Source organism: Eumetopias jubatus, unplaced genomic scaffold (genome assembly GCF_037043125.1).
Source record: "Eumetopias jubatus isolate StellerSeaLion01/CBP00866 unplaced genomic scaffold, mEumJub1_p1.0 scaffold_3, whole genome shotgun sequence".
NCBI lineage: Eukaryota > Metazoa > Chordata > Mammalia > Carnivora > Otariidae > Eumetopias > Eumetopias jubatus.
Window position 1 is genome coordinate 78,296,001 of NW_028274809.1, and position 21,830 is coordinate 78,317,830.

Sequence of the window (21,830 nt, forward strand, 5' to 3'; positions counted from 1 at the left end):
TAAAACTATCTTCTTCCCCACCTGCCAACCCTCCTGATCAAAAGGCCAGAGGAGATGAAGGGACAGTTCCAGAAATTGAACTCTTCTAGTTTCCATGTAACAATAGGGGAAAAAGAGCTACTCGCTCTTTGCTTCAACCAGCTGATTACCTAGAGGGTGATATGGATTCAATGTTCAGAATAATATACTGAGGAGATTTTATGTGAGATTTTGTATATATGTAAATGGGCACAAGGTACCTGTAAATATAAACTCTTCATGCTCACAAGTGACATTTGGAACCACACTTTCTGACCAACTCGCATTCCGTTTGCCTAAGGGAACAAGACTAGCTTTTGCTTTTAAATTTTGGGGGGGAAAAAAAAGGCCAAAGTGAACATCTTGCAAAATTTCCTCCAGGTTATTTGTAGACATCTGACATGTTTTACAAAGCTGTTAATTATTTGTTTTATAAAATTTTGTTTTTATCATTTCTCGGTTTTTCTTCACCAGCTCTTGCCTTCAGCTTCACGTTCTAGAATCTCAAGGATTGGGAGGCTATTATCCCTATAAATACATTGCCATTGAATCTGAAAATGCTTAATAATTTACAATTAGTGATGATCTAAACATAGGAAAATCTCCAGGTGCCTAAGATACTTGGAGGCAGTTTTGAAAACCTGTGCTTTTTCATCAGAATGAAATTAAGAACTACCCAGAACCAAATTCCTAATGACGGTGCCAAAATTTGTCTTTGGAAGATTATTTTAGTGACCAGCCTATATTTAGATAAAGAAAAATTTGTTCTACAAGTAAAATTAATTTTATCACTGAAGGATTTAGGAAGAAAACACAGAATGAATCTCATACAGTATAACAATGAACCTCTCTGGCTTAAATACCAAAGGCTACATTCTCAATGTTCAGTGTTACTAGTGTGCATTTTACAAATGTCCCCATGAGTTAGAATAATCACCATTAAACAGTGACACAGTTATAAATTAAATTGCCTTCCCTGCGGTAATAATACCAGTAATAATTTTTAGCCTCCAAGTTAAAAAGTCCCTTGTTTTTTCTTAAAATAACTCTGTTCATTGGTCATTGGAAGTTGTCCTCGGCACTAGACCTGATTGATTTAACTAGATGTCATAAAAATGGAGGGGGGTGTTTTTAGGCATCTCATCCTTGCCATTTTATTCCTATTACCGCTTCTGGGTCTGACCAGCAGTTGCTAAACTGGTAGAATTCCTGCCAGGGAGTGTTCAACCAAGGTCTCTCCGATCTCAAAAAAGATGCCGTGAAGAATGGAATGGTGGCAAATTTGAGAAAATGGCCAGGGAAGAGTTCAAAACCAGGAACTAGCTAGGAACTGGCTTTAAAAAGAGATCTTCTAGGGGCCTTGGACAGCTAAATAAAATTGTACTATCACTCTTTACTCAAACTTGGATAGAAAGGAAAAGAAGTGAGGATGCACTATCTAATTAGTGGCACAGCTCTAAAAAAAAAAAAGTGGAATTTGGCATACCAGTTAATGCCAACCATTTGGGTAATGTTGCTTTTTTTATAAGCTTATTTCTAAAATACGTTTACCAATGGTGAGAGCTCAGCAAAGGTGAATCTGGATGGCTACCAAAGAGCTGCTTTTCCTTGGGTGCTAAGAAAATCCAAAATAGTTGTGAATCATTCATTTTGGTTTAGTATTTCTTCTCAAGTCACTGACATTTTATGTGGCCACAGGCATGGTTCTCTCTGGATCGTCATCAAACTGTTCCCTAAAGGGTCCAAATGATATTTCCCATGTGATGAAGGCACAAGCCTATAAAAGAGAAATTCTCTATCCTGTAGGAGCTGGTGGTTTCTCTTGCTATATGTAAGGACATACAGATGGATATTAGATTTTAAACTAAAGAAGCCGTGCAGGAGCAAAGAAAGTGCCAGAGTCAGGGACATTAGGCAAATTTTATACTGATCTTTCTGCATATGAAATAGAGCCAGTGCCTATTGGCAACGGTTAAATAATTTGATAAGAGTTCACTGAACCGAGGGCGGAAGAAAGGAGGCCACCTGAGGGAAATTTTGTAGGGAGCGTTTTTCCCTTTCCCTGAGTGTATGTTTTGGTGGCAGAGAAAAGAAAAATGAAGCATACAGTGATATACATTTTGTAGACCAAGAAAATGAGCCAAAGGTTTCATTTTTGTCCCTTTCCTTGTGTGCCTTGGCCTGAGTCTTTGCTTCTGTTCACCCGGCTGTGCCGGGTGAGGCTGGGGGCAGGATTCCACTCCCCTTACGCAGCTGAAACAAAATGTCAGCCAGTTCCCATCAGCATCTATTTATTGCTGGTGATGTCAGAAGTAGAACACTGTTTGTGTCAATTGGCCATTTAAGTTTAATAGTAGAAGACTGGTTAATGATAACAGTGCACCGTAAAACCTTCAGAAGGAAAGGAGAATGTTTTGTGGACCATTTGGTGTGTGTGTGTGTGTGTGTGTGTGGCAGTTTTAAGTTATTTTTTAAAATCAGTACTTTTTAATGGAAACAACTTGACCAAAAATCTGTCACAGAATTTTGAGACCCATTAAAACAAAAGTTTAATGAGAAAAAAAAAAAAGGTTTGATTTCAGATCCAGCCTGCAGGCACCTCAGGGCCATCAGTTGCAAAATGCAGCCTAACTTTCCCACATCTTGTGCTTGGAAGGTCTTTGCATTTTTTTCCTTCTCCCCTTGACGTTTGCAGATTTTCGTCTTCACATCCTTTCAGGACCATCGCGCTATATAGGGATGCACCCCTCACCCTGGAAGAGACTCTCCTTTCTTAGTAATCAGGGTGGTACAGGGGTAATTGAGATGTGTATATGCTTTTGGATCTAGTCTTTCTAGATTTGTTTTGTTTTATTGTTAGTCACAAACGGTGGGTTATATCAAGTTCCTTTCTGCCCAACCCACGTACTCAGCGTATTGTTTTCCTGTTTTCTCTGCAAATTATGCCCTGGGTACCAGAAGAAAAGGTTTTACTTGTCATAGGTAAAATAACTTCCCCTGGCAGATAATCAGCCTCAGACACCTTTCTCCTCACCCTGCATCTCCTTGCCTAGTCTGATGGCATTCACGTTAGCTTCCCTGAAGTTTCGCCAAGCTAAAATGGGTTTCTTCGTGTACTTCCTTCCCACACAGAGTACACGCCAACTGGGCTAGTGAAATAACCCAGCGGTTCAGCTGAGGCAGAGGAGAGGTGACTTGTGCTTTGTTCTCATGATTCCTTTGTGCTCTATTTGTAGTATTACACAGAGGAGACAGTCTATGAAGAGGTGCCAGGAGAGGTAAGACCCAACCCATGTCTGCACGAACTGCATGCTGATGAAAGCAAGCAGAGCCTTCCCTTCCCACAGACTCCCAAGATTACAGAGCTGGCAAAGGGAGAGTCTGAGAGAGAATCTCTCACTTGCATGTACCCAGCAGCTGATGGTACAAGAATGAATGCTACCTGTTTGACAGGTTATGTCACTATTTTTGCCATTCAGCTCATCCAAAGTAGCTGGGGATGGTTTCCCCCATTGTTTGTGTGGTATTTTTGGTGTAGGTGGTACTAATCAAAATAATATCAGTGGCTATAGGCAGTCTGTGACTGTAGCGATCACATGGCCTTGGACAGGTGATTTGCATGGGCACCTGTAGTTTTACTGTTTTGAGTTGTAACTTGTAGGGCATCACCTCTGCCAACAGGGATGGCACCTCCAAGACTTTGTCCCTGAGGATGCAATGAAATGGTACTTAGACTGTAACACAAAGCCTTTCCCATGAATATTCCAAGGTGGAATTTTTTTAGGGTGAAATACCTCACTCATGCTTCATTTTCTGAGTAGGGCTGTTTCTCTTGAGCATGACAAACAATGATGGCTATCCCTAGAGCCTGCTCAAAGAGCTTGTGACTGCATGAAACCTAACATTAGATGCTGTAAATTGGTTAGTTTCTCACCATCAAGTGTACATCAGTAATAATGGGCAGAAAGCAACCTATTAGCAATGATCTAACAACACGAGGGGAAATTGTCATAGATGTCCAATGTCCTTGTTGCTTCGGTTTCTCTTTTCATAACTGATGCTAGAACTCTTCAGTACAGAGGATATTAGCCGTGAAGGAAATCATGCTATCGGATGGATTGAAGACGTGGCTGCTTATCTTCTTTTCTTTCATACAGTATTTTTAACCTTGGACTAGACCTAAGTTTTGGGCCTTAGTTTCTTCTACTATACAGCCTGTTGTAAGAAAGCGTAATTTCCCACCTGCTGCATGCATAGGATAATTACCCCCTTATGTTGTCATCATTACCCTTATCCACCTAAGCATTTATTAGTGTCCATGGCACTCCAGCTCACATTCATTAAGCCAAAAGAATGGTAATCACTTGCAAAACTGGTGTGATTCGTTCTTTTAACAGTCATTATTCTTTGTGTAGGACTGCAGGGACCTGTGGGACAAGCAACCAGCTTTTTCTTAGACTCATTTAAAAGTGAATATGAAGTCAAGAAGTCAAAGTTTTATTTGATCGTCTTAATCATTTGTTCTCTGATCCCAAGTTTGCTTTAACTCTACCCAAACAATTTAAAAGATTTTAAATGTTTAAGAATAGTGTAAATTTCTGATTTTTATCCAACCTGAAAGCTTTTGGGTTCCTTTCTACAAATGGAATTTTAAGGCACTGTAGCAAATTAAGAAGGAGTAGTAACCTTTTGACTCCATGCCTCCTGAACAATCAACATTCAGATTTATGTAACATGATGTACCTTCCTATGGACAGAGTGTATGATGCCTTGCTTTGGCCTGTTTTAGACATGCAGAAGTAACACTAGGGATTGAAGTCTGACTTGCGATCAGAATAATGCCTCTATGCCAAGTTCATGTGATCACAGTTTTTACTTCCATAACAATGTTGAACTGCGTGTCCCATTTTCAGACAATAACCAAAATCTATGAAACTACGACAACACGGACAAGCACATCTGACTATGAGCAATCAGAGCCTTCCAAACCCGCGCTGGTACAGCCGGTATCGGCACAGCCAGTCCCAGCAAAGCCAGTGGAGAGGAAGAAGGCTATCCGGAAGAAACTGGATTCTTCGAAGTTCATGACCCCCTACATTGTACACAGTCAGAAAATGCAGGAACTCTTTAGCCCAGTAAGTTTCAAACAACTTCTGCTAATCTGGTTTTATTATTGAGAAAATTCTGACTCTGTTTTGGGTGCTGGCTGGATTTTGTTTCTCAATCTTGTGTGAGACAAAGACTTAGCTGCAGAAATAGAAGCTCTTGTGACACTTGCTTTTTCCTCTCATGTAATTCATTGTCACCGCTACAGTATCAGAGAAGGCATCCTTACTGAACTTATTCCCACAAAATAAGCAGGAGGCCAATTACGAAGCATTTATTGGTATTTAATCACAATTTGTTAGCCAGTCTAGAGTCATGAAGTCATAAATGTAGATTCAGTTGAAATCCACTCACAGAAGTTAAATAACATCTATTTAAACTGAGCAGAATGCCCCTTAAGTAGACTAGTTAACAATATGTAAAAAGATCTTTAAGAGTTGTATGGTAAAGAAGTGTAGTTTAGAAAACCAGGATCAGACTAAGCTCATCTGAAATGAGGATCAGAATGTTCGACTGTACCCTAGAGTAGTGTTGGGTTGGGTTTTTTTGTTTTGTTTTTTTTAAATATTTACTGATTTGAGAGAGAGAGGGGAAGAGATAGGGAGAGAAAGCACGAGCAGTGGGTGGGGAGAGGGAGAAGCAGGCTTTCCGCTGAGCAGGGAGCCTGCCAGGGGCCCGATCCCAGGACCCTGGGATCATGACCTGAGCCGAAGGCAGACACTTGACCAACTGAGCCACCCAGATGTCCCAGCACCATGGTTTTTAACTGTGGCTGCACATCAGAATCCTCTGGAAGCTTTAAAGCTACTGATACCCAGGCTGTTCTGGTTTAATCAGTCTGAGGTTGGGACCTGTGCATAAAGATTTTTTAAAAGCTGCCGGGCTTTTAAAATATGCAGCTCAGGTTGAGAGTCACTGCTGTTGAAGGTCCCTGGTCCTTAACTTTCCATGTACGGTTACACTGTATAGCAAGTTATACTGACTGGCAGCAGAATGATATCCATTTGAATGGATCTCATTCGTTGATTGTCCATGTGGGCTGAGGTCTCACTAGGTGGCCTGACTGCATAGCCTCTGGCAGCTTGAAAAAAATGAAAAGCAGCTCAGGGGAACATTGGATTATATAGGACTAAGGGCTTAAGTCAAAAGCATCCCGTTGTGATTGGTCAATAAATGGCCATGTTTGGTTTAGTGTTAACTCCTGGGGACTATTTGGCAAATTTCTAGTTCAGATTCTTGAATGATCTAAAACCTAGTTTTCTAAGGCTTCGAGCTCTAAAAACAAGATTATTTTGCCTCCTTTATCATTACAGTATTCAGCAAAAAGAGAAAATTTTTTTTGTCCATTTATTGCCATAAAATCTCATAAATTCTGACAATAATATCCTAGAATCTCTGAGAGCCTGAAGAAAATGTTGGCAAAGGTTTATAGTATTTTTAAAGTGGTTAGTGATAAAATCGAGTATAATTTAGATTGTTGACTACATTCAGGAGCACCATTGAAGCATTAATAATGATAAATTATGCACATTTTTATTAAAGCAAGAACTCATTGTATCTTTAGCAGAAATAATAAAATTGCATTCCTTTTCAAAATACTCCATAATTCAGACTTTCCATTAATTCAGCTGGTGTCTCAGCTATCCAAACCACCGAGATTTAGCTGCAACTTCTGAATTGAAAATTTTGCATTGTATTAGCAATCAAATCTTTTCAGACAATTTCTATATTTTCTAAAATTATTGAGGTTCAGGCTTTTCATGTGTGCATTCAGAAAATAAAAACATTGAGAGAATCATTTTAGGGCATTTTCAAGACAAGAGTCTGTAATAAAATTTCTACTGTCTCAAGTATCCCACCATGTTTAGGAAGAACAGTTAACAAATCTATTTTAGTTTTTGCTGAGAATCGGTAAAGGGACAAAAAGGAAGCTGTTATAACTGATACTGTTAGAACTTGCAAGATTTTTTTTTTTTTTTTTTAATCAGAAGGGGATGAATGCATTGCCTGAAATTCCTGCTGCTGTCTTGTCAGGTTTTAGGCTAACATCTGATATTCCTTTCAGAATAAGTACAAGGAGAACTATGAGAAAGCAAAAGGACAGCCATGTGCCATCACAACTGATACCCCAGAACTTCGCAGGATCAAGAAAGTACAAGATCAACTCAGTGAGGTGGGCTGCGTTGCTAAAATAAAGGAGAGAGACATGTCAAAAACATGCCTGTCACTGGGAGTTGAGGACTTTAATGGGTATAGAGAAAATGAAGAGTCAAATTACTGTGAGCCAGTCCAGAAATCTGTAGATTTCTGTAGATTATGTGGCTCTAAATGTGAACCCCAAGAGATTTCTAAAAGCTTGGCTTAGCAAGTTAGCTAAGAGATGATAGGAGATGGGAAGTTGGAATTCACTGTGGTCCTCCACAGCGGAGTGCAGGGAGGCTGAAGTTCAGCCAGAAAAGCAGATATGCAGTGAATGTAGGGGCTCTGCAGATCTTTGGAGATCAGTTTTCTACCTAAAATGCAGAAACTTTGCTTTGCGGTGCAGACTTTGAGTCACTGGGTTAATGCTCTTTGGTTATAGATCTCCTTTAATATACTCACATGGGCATGCCTGCCACGAACTCTGCATTATTTCTTCAGGTTAAGTATCGAATGGATGGCGATGTTGCTAAAACTATCTGTCATGTAGACGAAAAAGCAAAGGACATTGAACATGCGAAGAAAGTGTCGCAGCAAGTCAGTAAGGTGAGGTCATAATGTGGATGGCTGGGATGCTAAAGCGCATGTAGGTGACCTCTACCTGGCCTTAGGGGAGAAAGCTGGACAGGCCTGATCCTGCTCGCCAGTCTCCCTCGAATCCAGGATATTGTAAGCTCACAATGGGGTGGGGAGAGGGAGAAGCAGGCTGCACACGTGTCAGCGAGGCCCCACAGATGACTGAAGTTGCTGCCCAGAAGGCAGGCCCAGTGTTGCCAGAGTCTCTTATCTTCAAACAAGTCAGGGAGCTTAATTTTTACGAGAAATCCTCAAATTTCAAATGTAAGCTACCAATTAAAAACGTTTTTAAAAATACCACATAAGTCAAAAAGAACATGTCCACTGTCCTGATTCAGCCAATGGCCAAGAAGGTTGCAGCCTTTGAAAAGAATCTATAGGAGAATTCTAATCACGATTTAGTTTAAAAAATCAGACATTTCAAGTAAAAGTTTACCAGTGCAGGAAAAGTATTATGGGATGTGGACATGGTCAGCGTTTTCCCAACCAATGCTAGTCATGCATGGGCCCAAGGGCAGCCTAGTTGTGAGGACACTTTGAATGTGAAAGACTTCAGAGCACTCTGTTCTCTACACGCTCATGCCCTTGGGGGAGACATCAGCCACAGCTCCTCTGCTCTTTCTGTCTAGGTTTTATACAAGCAGAACTGGGAAGACACCAAGGATAAGTACCTGCTTCCCCCTGATGCCCCTGAACTTGTCCAGGCAGTTAAGAACACAGCCATGTTCAGTAAGGTAAGGGCTTCTGCTCTGTCACCACTTCTGTCCTTCTTCCACATAATTCGGAGCAATACCCAGTCCTCTTGACAATCTGGAATGCAGTTTCCCAATCTCTTTGTGCGTATCCTTGAGCCACGTGGGGTGCAGGGGTGGGGGTGGGCAGGGAGGAACTGAGAGGAAAGCTCTTGAGTAGTGGAGGAGAGGGTCTTGGCGGGAAGCCGAGCAATGTGGGGGGAAGAAAAAGTGGGGAGAAGGAAGATGCACCTGGGAACTGGCTCTCAGAGCCCCTGGGCTACACTGTGGGTATTTCTGGCTATCACTCTTATTAAATGTTTGTTTCGTGACAGAGACTAAGCAGAGTGCCTCCAGGCTCCTTACACTCGCATTAGTCCTTGTAGGAAGCAGATAAAGTCCCAGAGAGGAGATGGAACAAAATCAGACGCATCTACCCTTCTGAAAATAAGATTTGTCAGAAGAAGCAGGACAAGCTATTAATAAATATGAGCTGGACTGGGTGGAAAGGGGGAGGTTCTCTGCAGATTCCATTTCCCTTTACTCTTACCTTGCCCTCGGTTCTTCTTGCTACTGATGGATGAATTCAAAATTGTGTATTTCGTGTAGGTGGGAGCTCCCTTTCTCATAACTTTTCACCCTTTTCTGATTTAGAAACTCTACACTGAGGACTGGGAAGCTGACAAAAGCTTGTTTTACCCATACAACGATAGCCCAGAGCTGAGAAGGGTGGCCCAAGCCCAGAAAGCCCTCAGTGATGTAAGTCAAGTGCAGTCAACATCATTTGGGAGTGCAGTATCGGGACACCTCAAGTTATGTCTTCTGGCCAGACGTTCATTGCAATTCTTCTTTCAGAAAGTCTAAATGTCATTATAGCAAATGAATACATCTAGAATTATTACGATGTCTACTTAGATTTTATAATTTATATTAGATATAATTAAACCCAATCTTGGGGTTTTTTTTTATTAGGTGAAGAACCTGAGTCTGAGACCACATAGGTCATTAGTGGCAAAGCCCAGATTAGAAGCCTGGTCTTGTGATCCCAAGACCAGAGTTCTTTCCACTGTAGTATGTGCCCTCTGTCCCCTTGGCTGGAGTTGAAGTTTTTCTGACAGTAGAGTGGCATTTAAAAAAATCTTTTTGGGATCATAGACCCGTTTCCAAATATATTAAGTGAAAAATGTCATTGAAGGCTTTTGATTTGCTATCCTAATTCTGAAGTCTGAATTGTGGTGTGTCCCCCCTTTTCTCCAGGGACTGACACGCTTGTCCAAACATGTTCGTGTAGTTATCTCACGAAAAGCTCTTGCCATCGGGTGTATATAGAGGATATTTCAGAGTTGGTAAAATATCAGCAGTCCCCACTGGCCAGAATTTTAGTGTCTTCCACCTTGAAAGCAGTTTATTAGAGGGACTTAGCAGACCTAATAGAGTCCTTAGGTGGAAAGCACCAGCAGTAACAGAGAGCTCCCCTTAATTCTAGCACTTACCCTTGTTTTGAGGAGCTTTATTTCTTGACCCCTGGATTTGCTAGAGGCTGTATTGACAATCCAAAGACCGTTCTCGTCTTCAAGAGAGCACTGTTTTATAAAATAACAAATTGTTTTTCATTCCATTGTCAACAAGACCCCTCGGACCTCTCACATTCACTAGGAACTTAACAAGTCAGTTGGCATCTTGAAAATTACTGGGATTTACTTCTAATGGATCTTAGGATCCTATTTTGTCCTGTACTGGAATTATGCATACTCATTTGATGGTGTCTCCAACTTTTGAGGTCTTAATCTTTTATCGCCTCTCACTTGATATCATTTGCAAATTTAGGGGACATATTTCTATCCCCGTTCCTGTATAATTGATTAAAATATAGCATAAGCGCTATGGATTGTGTAAGACTGATGAATCACAGACCCGTACCCTTGAAACAAATAATACATTATATGTTAGTTAAAAAACAAAGAATTTTGCCCAGGACGAACGGTGCATTCATAGGCTTCAGTTTGATGAGTGTAAATACTTAATAAATTCTTTTTTCATAATAAAAGATATAAAATAATAAAATATAGCATAGGTGTACTCCTGTCTTTTCATAGAGTAAGTTAGGAGCTAAAAAAGCCATAACAAGAATTTAAAGCCATCTAGTATATGGTACCAGTTCTAATGTGTCGGGACCTCTTGCTTCTTTTAAGTTAGTCGTCTGTTTCTGCATGTCGTGAATACATAATATGATTGTGTAACCTTTATCAAGCAATCAGTAGTTGTTGAAAGTCCATTATGCATGCGTAGCTGGTGGGATAGAAAAGCATGACAAGAAGTTTTCATCCTTTCTTTTCATCCTTTCCCTTGAGACTTTATAATCAGGCTGGTAAGTTGAAATTTTTATATATTAAACAAAATTTTTTTCAAAAATTTTAGAAAGCAAATTCTATAGTCGAATATTTGCTGGAAGCCAGGACACACACTAATTAGAGAAGGCCATGGGGAAGTGGAAGTCCCAAGGGGAGGAGTGACAACAGGAAAGTCATTTCAAATAGAGTGCCCTTGAACAAAGGGACAGAGGTGAAATGAGTCTGGAGGGGACAAAGAAAGTGAATGCTGTGGGTGGGTGCCTAGTTAGGAGGGCACTTTTAGGAAACTGGTAGCAGGACCTTGAAAATCAGACAAAATAGCTCTGACGTGATATGGTAGTCCCTAAGAGATATCATATGATTTTTGGAGGAGAAAACGGTATGGTAAAGTAGGATATGGAAAAATTCTGAAGGACAATAGAGTAGTAGATTGGGACTAGGAAAAATTGTGATCATTCCAAGAAGACTGTTTTAGTAATACGGAGGAACCGAAGGGATGACAGGGACAAAGGAGAGGAAGAAAGGAATCTGAAGGTAGTAAGTATTTTAGAAGTGTTAAGGACATTGGATATTGGAGATGAAGGCGTGAAAGGAGCCACCGAGGAGTTTAGGACGAAGTCTGGCAGTCTGGGTGTACCGGGGTGCGACTGGTAACGATGCACTAGTGCACAGAGAAATGGAGTGGAGATGATGGAAGATCCTGATCATGGTATTTTATGGATAAATTAGAAACTTCGTCCTATCGCGTAGGTGTGAGGACAGGATGAGAGATGAGTATTTGAGAGTCCTCCGAATCAAAGGGACAGCTGAAGACCTGAACCTGTATGAGGGAAGCAGAACAGTGTATGGCCAAGGGCAGGGTTTTGGATGACACCCATTCTTAGGACACGTGGAAGGGAGCCAGCAAAAGAATGAGGGAACAAACAGAGAAGCTGAAGGAGAACCAGGAAATGCCATGTCATGTAAGCCTAGGAAGAGGTTGCCAAGAAGACACTTAATCTCCACATGTCTCCCTTTATCCATAAAATGGAGAGATGGAGGGATATCTCCATGCCACTCTCGTGCTATGGACTTTGAACAGTGAAAGTTGACCCCATTTTTTGAGATATCTCAGTAGAATACATAATGGAGAATATATAATAATGACGGAAAATCTTCCATCCTTCCTCAGAAAAACTTGACAGTTAAGATAGGGCTTTTAATTTTATCGCAGGTTATGCACCAAGTATCAGATTACCAACATGCCTATTAATACTGTTGTCCGTACCATGAACTTTTACAGTTATTGGGCACAGAGCCCCAAGCAAGCTATTGTTCACAGAACATACCGCTTGGTAGGCATGTAAATTTCAAACTAAGTGCTTGGGTTTGGAAGCTTTCTCTCCCTCTCCTGCACCTTGTTCCTTTTTCTCTGAAACCTACTTACCATGTTTTCCTTGCTATCTGAGCAAAGACAAAATACTTTGCAAATACCAAGAGAGTCTTTAAGTTGATCCAGTGTGCAGAATTCTAACTAGACAGAATTCTGAGCAAGGTTCCTGAGAAATTAGGACTTCTACATCTGACTTCTCTGAAGGTATTTGACAGGATGTCATACTTAGTAAGCATTTCTTCTCTTTAGAGAGGATGTTGCTTATTTTCTGAGGACTTAGCCAGCCATGGAAAATAACAATCGCCCTATGCCTAAAATAAAGTCTTCACTACTTAAAGATTGAGCGGTGGAATTCATATAAACGCATTTTAAAATTGGTCTTTTGCATCCCCCCATTGATTTAATGTTCATAAAATCTTTTGTTATAGGCAGTAGCTAGATATTATCGAGTTAAGACATAGTTAGACTTGGTTAAAGCATGAAGATGATGACTGGGACCCTGGAACTATCCAGACTCTTTACATTGTAAATAAGAATACCTCCACGTGGAAGGATAATATAATTTGTATAAGTCTCACAAGTGAGTAGTAGAAGAATGGGGATGATAAAACTCCTCTGGAGATTTCCCCCGATGGCCCCAGTATATGAAACACACATTCAGAAATCAAATCATTGAACCTTCGCTCTGGTCAGGTTCTGGGCATGCCACAGGGGCTCCCAGATGAGAGGTTATGTTTTCTGTCCTCCCAGAGCTCACAGTCCAAGGAGGGACAGATAAGTAAACAATGAATCACAGTGTCATCCAAGAATTCCTTTAAAGGAGATAAGGGCCAAGGTGAGTGAGATCCCAGGAGAAAGTTCCTCAGGTCAGTGAGAGCTCAGGAGGGGAAACTGTTGCTTGTCCTGAGCCGTGGGGAAGGAGCAGTAGTGGGCAAGAGCGAAGGGGTTGCATGATTAATGGACATGATACTTTCAGACAAGAGAGGCCTTTAATAGGCAAAGGAAAGGAGCTAATGAACAGGGAGCGGTTGAAGCTGTCAAGAAAGAAGAGGTGACAGATGGAGCTGGTTAGAGAGGGCTGCTGGAGGGAACAGCAGTGTGAGTGCAGGGGGGTCCTGCCCTGCAAGGGCTGCTTCTCTGAGCCATGTAGCAGGTGGGAGGGGCAGGGATGAGTACAGGGAAAGAGAAGTGTGTATGTATAGCCTTTCTTTACGAAAGAGGGAGCTGAGAGTTGACTGGGGGCCTAAGGACAGTCTTGGGGTTTTACGCTAGGCACCGTGAATAGAGACTGACCAGAGATACAAAATGGGATGTTCAAGCTTCCTTGGAGGCAAAGTGGCAATTGCTTACCATAAATTCCGAGTAGTGGGCTCAGAGCCCCAAGCAAGCTCTTGTTCACAGAACGTATCACTGGATAGGCACCCAGACTTCAAGCTAAGCTAAGGTTTAGGTTCAAGAGACTCCCTTTCCCACCTCCGTACCCTTTTCCAGTGGCCCTTTTAATTGTGCTTATTGCATTGTCCTTATCCAATCAGTAGAATTGTGTGATTTTCTTCAGTAGCACTCAGCATCCTGGATAAAAGCAAAGGAAGTGTGCTGTTGAGTTGATTCAGAGCTAGGGGTTTGGTAGCTGGTGTGATATAAAGACAAGAGGTTGCGGGACGCCTGGGTGCTCAGTCGGTTAAGTGTCTGCCTTCAGCTCAGGTCATGATCCCAGGGTCCTGGGATCAAGTCCCGCATTGGGCTCCCCGCTCAGCTGGGAGTCTGCTTCTCACTCTGCCTCTGCCTGCCGCTCTCCCTGCTTGTGCTCTCTCTCTTTCTCTCTGTCAAATAAATAAAATCTTAAAAAAAAAAAAAGACAAGAGGCTAGGAGTTGAGGATGCCAGTTAAGAGAGTAATTTCAATCATAAATCATGGCATAGAGACAAATGGAAGGAAATAGATCTAGGGTTAATAATCTTGGAGAAGAGGGAAGACTTAATGAGATAGAAATCCCTAGTAATACTGAGAGCAACGGTGTGTCATATCTGCAAGGATACATTACTGTTATGTGATACACTAAAGTTCAAAACTTCAAATACAGATGAAAACATGGTCTTTTAAAAAAAAAATCCAACAAACGGAATCTGGGATGTAGAATAATTTTCTATGGTTCATGAGCATCCCCATCTTTTATTTTGTCAGATTGCCTACAAAAAAGGTCATGCTGAACAGCAATCTCAATTCACAACGCTTCCGGATCCTCCAGATATAGAATTTGCTAAGAAAGTGACCAATCAAGTGAGCAAGGTAAGTAAATAGGGCTGGGACACTGTCTCCCTTGAAACCTCTGGCTTAATCATCTCAAACACCAGAGAAAGTAAGTAAGGGGAACCTGAAGACCTAACACCAACACTGAGAGTGTTTTTGCAATATGACCCTAAAAAGCCTACAGCAAAAACAATACATCCATTAACATTGTGGGGCCATGTTAATAAATGTTCGGCCAGCTTAATGACTCGGTGATTGGTAAATGTGAAAGCTGCATTTTAAAAACAGAACCTGTGTCCTGATGTCATTTAACATGGTGACTTCAGGAAGTGCTACTAACAAGAACTGAGTCACCACACGTTTTCTTGGAGGATCTGATTGTCTTAATTCGGTGCAAAGAACCTCGTATGGTTTTATGCTCTCTGCCAGACATGGAGAAAGTAAGAATGCATGAGTGATCTCTGACATGGCTCAGTTTGACAGCCGTGGGCAATGCACCTCATAACTTTTAAGCTTTGTCTATATTTAGGCTGGTAAGCTAGCTCTGTGGAATGCAGACCTCACAGAGAATGCCGAGAGACAGATGTTCAACTGATGACCAGACCCATGCTAAAGTCCTATTTTAAATTGGTTCAAATCAGGCCACTTTCTCCTGGGATACTGCTGCTTTTAAATACTTTTCTTTGCCCCCTGTGAAGTTCAGTCCCAATTTGGTCTTCTGCTTGAATTTTGGGGGAACCTCAAGGTTTCTATCTTGTTTAGGTATTTTTGGGGAAAGGCTGTCTCCAGGAAAGGAGAAGGAGAAAAATTATGGATGATGAAGTCTATTTCAGTGATGTTTTTAGTCTCTGATATCCCAGACTTCTAACTATAACCAAGGGCTATTTGGATAATAGATCTAATAAGTACAGTAAATTTTCACTAATAGGAATGCCATGAACCTGAAATTTGCCCAGGGCAAAGCAGAAATGAACTTTAGAACTGTCCATAAAGGGCTGGCCTGCTGAAAATATTGATACTTAAATAAGATTAGGGAACAAGGATAATTGATCTTTTTTGAAGAAAAAGAACAACCTGATTTCAAATGGTCATGTAGAAAGAAAAAAATCTATTTTTAATTTTTATTTGAAGCATATTTTAAAAGATATCTTACTAATGCAACACACTTTTACCTTATTTGAGTGTGCAGTGTGGACACTTGAACATGATAAAATAAATCCCTTTCCAACTGCTCTATAATCAGTCTCCACTAATTTAGACATGCCAGTTAGTCTAGAATTACACTCTTTGATGTAGTGGCCATCATCCACGTGTGACCATTGAGCATTTGAAATGCAATTGTATAAACTGAAGGTTCTTTATGCATGAAATGGGCACTGGGTCTTGAACACTTAGGACAAAAAGAAATGTAAAATAGCTCATTGTTTTCATATTGATTACATGTTGAAGTCATATTTTTGGATCTGTTGGGTTAAGTAAAATATATTATTAAAATTAATTTCGCACCTGTTCCTTCTTGCATTTTAAAAATTGGCTACTAGAAAATTTATAATTACAGTGGTGGCTTGCATTATATGCCTGTTGGACTGCACCACCGCACCCAGATATGGTGGCATCATTGGACATTTCGAAAACCTCACCAGTGCTGGTTTTGCCCTTGTGGAATAACAATATGAGCCAAGGGAGGATGGCTGTGGATGAAAGTCACCAGATTTGGTTATTCATCCCAATCTTACCCAAATTCCAAGTTTTTAATGGCTGCTGTGCATCCAAAATAATACTCACTTTGGGAAGAAATGCTTGTGATTGGTAGCAGTGCATCCATCAACAGACTATCCCATGAGAGAGGACTAGGGCTGCGGGTGGAGAGAGAGGTGAGTTAGCTGTGGGACTTGCCTCTGTCCTCCTGAAGTGTTCCCCACTGTCATGGGCTTTGACTCATATTTCAGTATTATCATTTTCTTGCTTTCGAAGATGGATAAAAATCTCCTTTACTCACTCTTAGGTATTTAAATTCAGCATTTCCTTGTCTGTGTTTCCCAGATCCATCCCTTAGTCTTACAGCCTTCCGTTCATATGTTAATATAATGATTGTGTATCTGCAATGATTATAGGACTTATATATTGATTATATTATTTATCAGCTTTCCTTACTGTATCTGTCAGAATCCGTTCTCTCACCTTTGTCTTTGGCCAAAGCCACCAGCTGCATACCAGCACTCATCCTGGCTCTGCTGCATTTTGTAGCTCTAACACAGATGGATAGGCAGGCAGCGTGGTTCGTGACAGCAAGCATTCCCGTGAGGTCACCGTGCACACCACAGCCAGCTGAAAGTGGGATTCTGAGGGCAGCATTGGGCAGTCCCTTTAGTTTCTCTGTGCTTGCCTCTCTTCTTTCCTTCTAGCTTCACAATGTGAGGGAAAATGTGAGATTTCAGGCTAGAATTTCCAGTGATACCTAACTGGGATCTAGAGTTGAAAAGAAAAGCTCTGTTTCCTTTACTCTCTGTGCCCACTCCTGCCACCAAATGGGTTTTTTACCACACTGACCAATTCTCTGACACTAACTCGGTGTCCTATAATTCAGTTCAATTCCGACATTATCTACCTGGTGTTCGCCTCAGGTCTCATAAGTTAAGGGCTTAGACCCACATGACTGGCCCTACCTCAGACCACTGGTGATAAATCTGGACTTCCCATACTTCTGACAGACTGGCTTAAATCCAGGGTTCCCATGACCTCCTCGGGGTTAATAATTTGCTAGTAATTGGCTCACAGAACTCAGGGAAACACTCTTATGTTTACTACATAACAGAGGATACAGATGAACACCCAAGATAAAGAGGTCCCTGGGGTGAAGTCCTGAAGGGTCCCGAGCACAGGACCTTCCGTCCCTGTGGACCTGGGGTGTGCTACTCTCCCAGCATGTGGATGTGTTCACCACCCTGGAAGCTCCCTGAATCGTGCACTTCAGGGATTTTATGGTGGTTTCATCACACAGGCCTGACTGATTCCTCATCTCTAGCCCCTCTCCCCTCCTCAGAGGATGAAGGGAAGTGTGGAAAGTTCCAAGTTTCTAAGCATTGTTTGTTTTTTGTGGTGACTAGCCCCCATCGTATTGCTATCCAGGAGATGTCTCAGAACAAAAGAAAACCCAGGGCATCTGGGTGGCTCAGTCGGTTAAGCCTCTGACTTCTTGATATCGGCTCAGGTCCTGATCTCAATCAGAGGATCAAGCCCCGTGTCGGGCTGTGCGCTCGGTGTGGAGTCTGCTTGTCCCTCTTTCCCTTCTCTCTTCCCCCCATTGTCAAATAAATAAATAAAATCTTTAAAAGAAAGACAACCCTATCACTCAGGAGATCACAAGTGTTTAGGAGCTCTCTATTAGGAACTGGGGGCAGACCAATATATATGTATCTTAGTATTTCACTAGAATATTTTTAAAAAATAATCTTTCAGTAAATATTGCTGCACAGCACAAAGATGCCAAGCTCTGATCTTCTAAAACCATAGAAACTCCTCTATCACAAAGAATTAGGGAGGGATTTCCATTGATTTCACTAGAAGACATTTGGTTGAGTTAGGAAAGTAGCCCTGGGCCCACTATGGGTTTTATGAAAATATCAGTTGGGACCCCCTCCACCTGTCTGAGAGGATAGCATTTCTATGAATGAAGCTGTCAGAAGCCCGTCCCAGTGTTTAGTAACTCACAGAAAAAGTGAAGTGTGATTAACTAACAGGCTTTGTATTCCTTCCATTTGATAACCACATCAAAACCACAGATGCAGATGTGGAAAGTATAACATGAAGCCATGTGTTTAAGTAGGACATTAGGGTGTCTAATTTGTGCCCAATGCAAGCCTTTCTGCTCATTTCTGAGGAAGCAATTTTACTACATCTATCGACATGCAGTTATTCTCTTGCCCACAGCAGGTGTTCCAGAGCTTGTAATTGACCCAATGTACTGTCCTCTGTTAAATGAACACAGAATCCTAGAGAAAGTTAAATCAGTTCTTGCTGCCAGGTTTCCACTGATTGACTTCGAACATGACAGAAGGGCTAGAGTGGAATTGGAGGGAAAGTTGGGTGTTGGACCCCTGGTATGGCCAACCCATCTCTGTGTACCACGTAAACACTCAGGCCTTGCTGCCAGACATGTAGAGTGAGACCACTTGGTTGACAGAGGAGGTCCCACGTGGACACATACCTCTCTCTTACACTCTGATTTTTTTGTTTTAGTTTTTTTTTTTTTTTTTTGGAGGGAGAATGTATGAGTGGGGGTGGGGGGGTCAGGAAGGAGCAGAAGGCAAGAGAGACACACCCAGGGTGGAGCCCAACACAGGGCTCAGTCTCACGACCCTGAGATCATCACCTGAGCCAAATCCAAGAGTCATATGCTTAGCCAACTGAGCTACTTAGCGCCCCTGCATCTTGTTTTACTATCTTTTAAAACATCAGATATCAGGATGCCTGGGTGGCTCAGTCGACTAAGCGTCTGCCTTCGGCTCAGGTCATGATCCCAGGACCCTGGGATCGAGTCCCGCATCAGGCTACTTGCTCTGCTGAGCAAGGAGCCTGCTTCTCCCTCTGCCTGCCGCTCTCCCTGCTTGTGCTCTCTCTCTCTCTGACAAATAAATAAAATCTTAAAAAAAAAACCCATCAGATACCTATTTCCTAATGTGAGAATTAATTTTTACTTAATTTTCTTTAACAAATCTACATATGGGATTCTTATTATTTCTCCATAATGGCCCAACTTTTGGACCTCATTAAGAATGTCTGCTGTGGGGCACCTGGGTGGCTCAGTTGGTTAAGAATGTCTGCTGTGGGGATGCCTGGATGGCTCGGTCGGTTAAGCCTCTGCCTTTGGCTCACGTTTTGATCCTAGGGTCCTGGGATCAAGCCTCACATGAGCCTCCTTGCTCAGCGGGGAGCCTGCTTCTCCCTCTGCCTGCAGCTTCCTCTGCTTGTGCTCTCTCTCTCTGACAAATAAGTAAAATCTGAAAAAAAATGCCGCCTTCTCAATTTTAAATTATATTACAAAGTTTTGGGGATGCATCAGGCCCTGTTGCCCCTACCCCCTAATCTTGGAGGCTTCTTCCTTTGACAGCAAGCAGAGGAAGGGCAATATCCCCCACCAAGAATGTAGATTGGAGATCTTAACCCGTGCATGTACATCAAAAATCCTCTGAAGTTGTGTTTATGGGCATTTTATAGCTTTCTCAGATTTCTGAAGAGGTCTATTCCCCGAAAAGATTAGAAATACTTCTGTAGGCAATCAGCCAATCAAAAAATTCGTTTTGACCAATTGAATTCAGTCTGTTTTGATTGACTGAAGAGTTGACTTCAATTTTTTTTAAAGCTTCAAAAGAGAGTAGACAAATTAATTGGTGCTTTAATGTAAATATTATCTCAACAAAGATTTCTATCGAAGAATACACACACAATTTTCTCCAGTTTCTTATTCTGTTATGCTAGCAATGTTATCGTTATTGTAGCCTACATTTGCTTAACACAGTAGAGTTTGCAAAGGGCTTTTCAGGGTATGAACATATTTAATCTTTCCAACAATCCTCTATGGACAGTATTATTATTGTTGGTGGTGCTGTGGCTAAGAACCCTGAAACTTGGAGAGGCTAAGTCACACCTTTGTGTGACTTAGAAGAATGGAGTGCAGTCTTGGGCCCAGAGCTTCTGGACTCAGGCCCAGGGCTCTGAAATTTATAGTTATGAAAACCACTTGGCTATTTATTGGCATATTAAGCTCTTGAGAAGAAAGGGTATAGGCATTTGAGAAAGGGTTGAACATCCTTTAACTCAAACTCAATGGCTCTGCACATTGCTCCTCCTTGGCACTGGTTCTGTTAAAGGTATACCAGAAAACCACTTTCTTTACTCTTGAAGAGTGTAGTGCGGGTATATGTGTGCAGATACCTTGAGACTCATTGGTTGTGTCTGTTAACACATTTCCCAAGAAGGGGAAATTGCTGTAACTCAGCTATGGCTCTGGTTCATATGCCCAGATTTGGGGTTGATTAGTTTAATTTTATTCTAAGAACAATATAGGCCAAGGTAATTTGAAGCCGCATATCATGGACTCAGCTCAATTTAGTGTATTTGAGCATGCATTTATGAGGTCACTTTTGTGTGCTGCATTTTTGGGGGGTGGTGTTTGGGAGTAAGATGAGGCAATTTTTGAATTACTTGCAATTTTTGAATTACTTGCCAGTTCCCATTAAAATTTCTTTAAGTCTCAACTGGAAAGTCTTATTAATTAGTCTGCAAGCCAAATTTTATATTGCTTTCTGGGTAACTAGAAGTTTTGGTAAAGCTCAGAAATAAGTTCATCTGGCATGGAAATCTGGGGTTGAGTGGTTTTATTATAACTCTGAAATACAAGCGGAGGATGCTTCTGAGTCTCCTCCCTCAAACATCAGAGAATATCCATAAGTTCTGAATGAACTAAGTCTCCAGATACAACGAGGGTCAATTATTACCTCTACCCCCTTGCTCAACTTTCTTGTTGACACTATACTAGAAGATTTGAAAACCTCTATTAAGAACTTAAGGAGGGCCATAGTCAAGATATTTTTTTATTAAAAAATTTTTTTAAAGATTTTATTTATTTATCTGACAGAGAGACACAGCGAGAGAGGGAACACAAGCAGGGGGAGTGGGAGAGGGAGAAGCAGGCTTCCTGCTGAGCAGGGAGCTGGATGTGGGGCTCGATCCCAGGACCCTGGGATCATGACCTGAGCCGAAGGCAGATGCTTAACGACTGAGCCATCCAGGCGCCCCTATTTAAAAAATTTTTTAAAGATATTTTTAAAAGCTGCCCATTACCACTTTTCTGTCAATTCCTGTATTGTCTATATTTTGTCTTTCTTTTTTTCCTCCTAGCAAAAATACAAGGCAGACTATGAAAATAAAATCAAAGGCAAATGGAGTGAGACACCTTGCTTTGAAATTGCAACTGCCAGAATAAATGCCGATAACATCAGCACAGTAAGTAGGAAGGAATGGCTGGATGTTCTTGGGTTGCAGGGTGACCCTTTCCTTTATGACCCCCAGCCACACCTGAAGTAATACCAGAACATTAGAGTCCAGGTACCTCTTCTTGGGGGCAAGATCTGTGTAGAGTTCCTAACCAGAAAGAAAGCTCCCAGTCTTTCCTCCCTTTTGCGAAATACTGTTTTGATCAGATGCCATTATTCTTGCCTCAATTTT

General features: G+C 41.5%; 1 long non-coding RNA gene across 1 annotated transcript in view; it reads right to left on the minus strand.

Moving 5' to 3' along the window:
• The window catches only part of LOC148164709 (uncharacterized), a 41,358-nt gene that overhangs the window by 13,326 nt on the left and 6,202 nt on the right, over window positions 1–21,830 (minus strand). The window contains exons 2-3 of the long non-coding RNA XR_015767867.1: window positions 16,389–16,459; window positions 10,124–10,213 (exon numbers count right to left, since the gene is read on the minus strand). This is a non-coding gene — a long non-coding RNA (uncharacterized LOC148164709). The remainder of the gene's footprint in view (window positions 1–10,123; window positions 10,214–16,388; window positions 16,460–21,830) is intronic.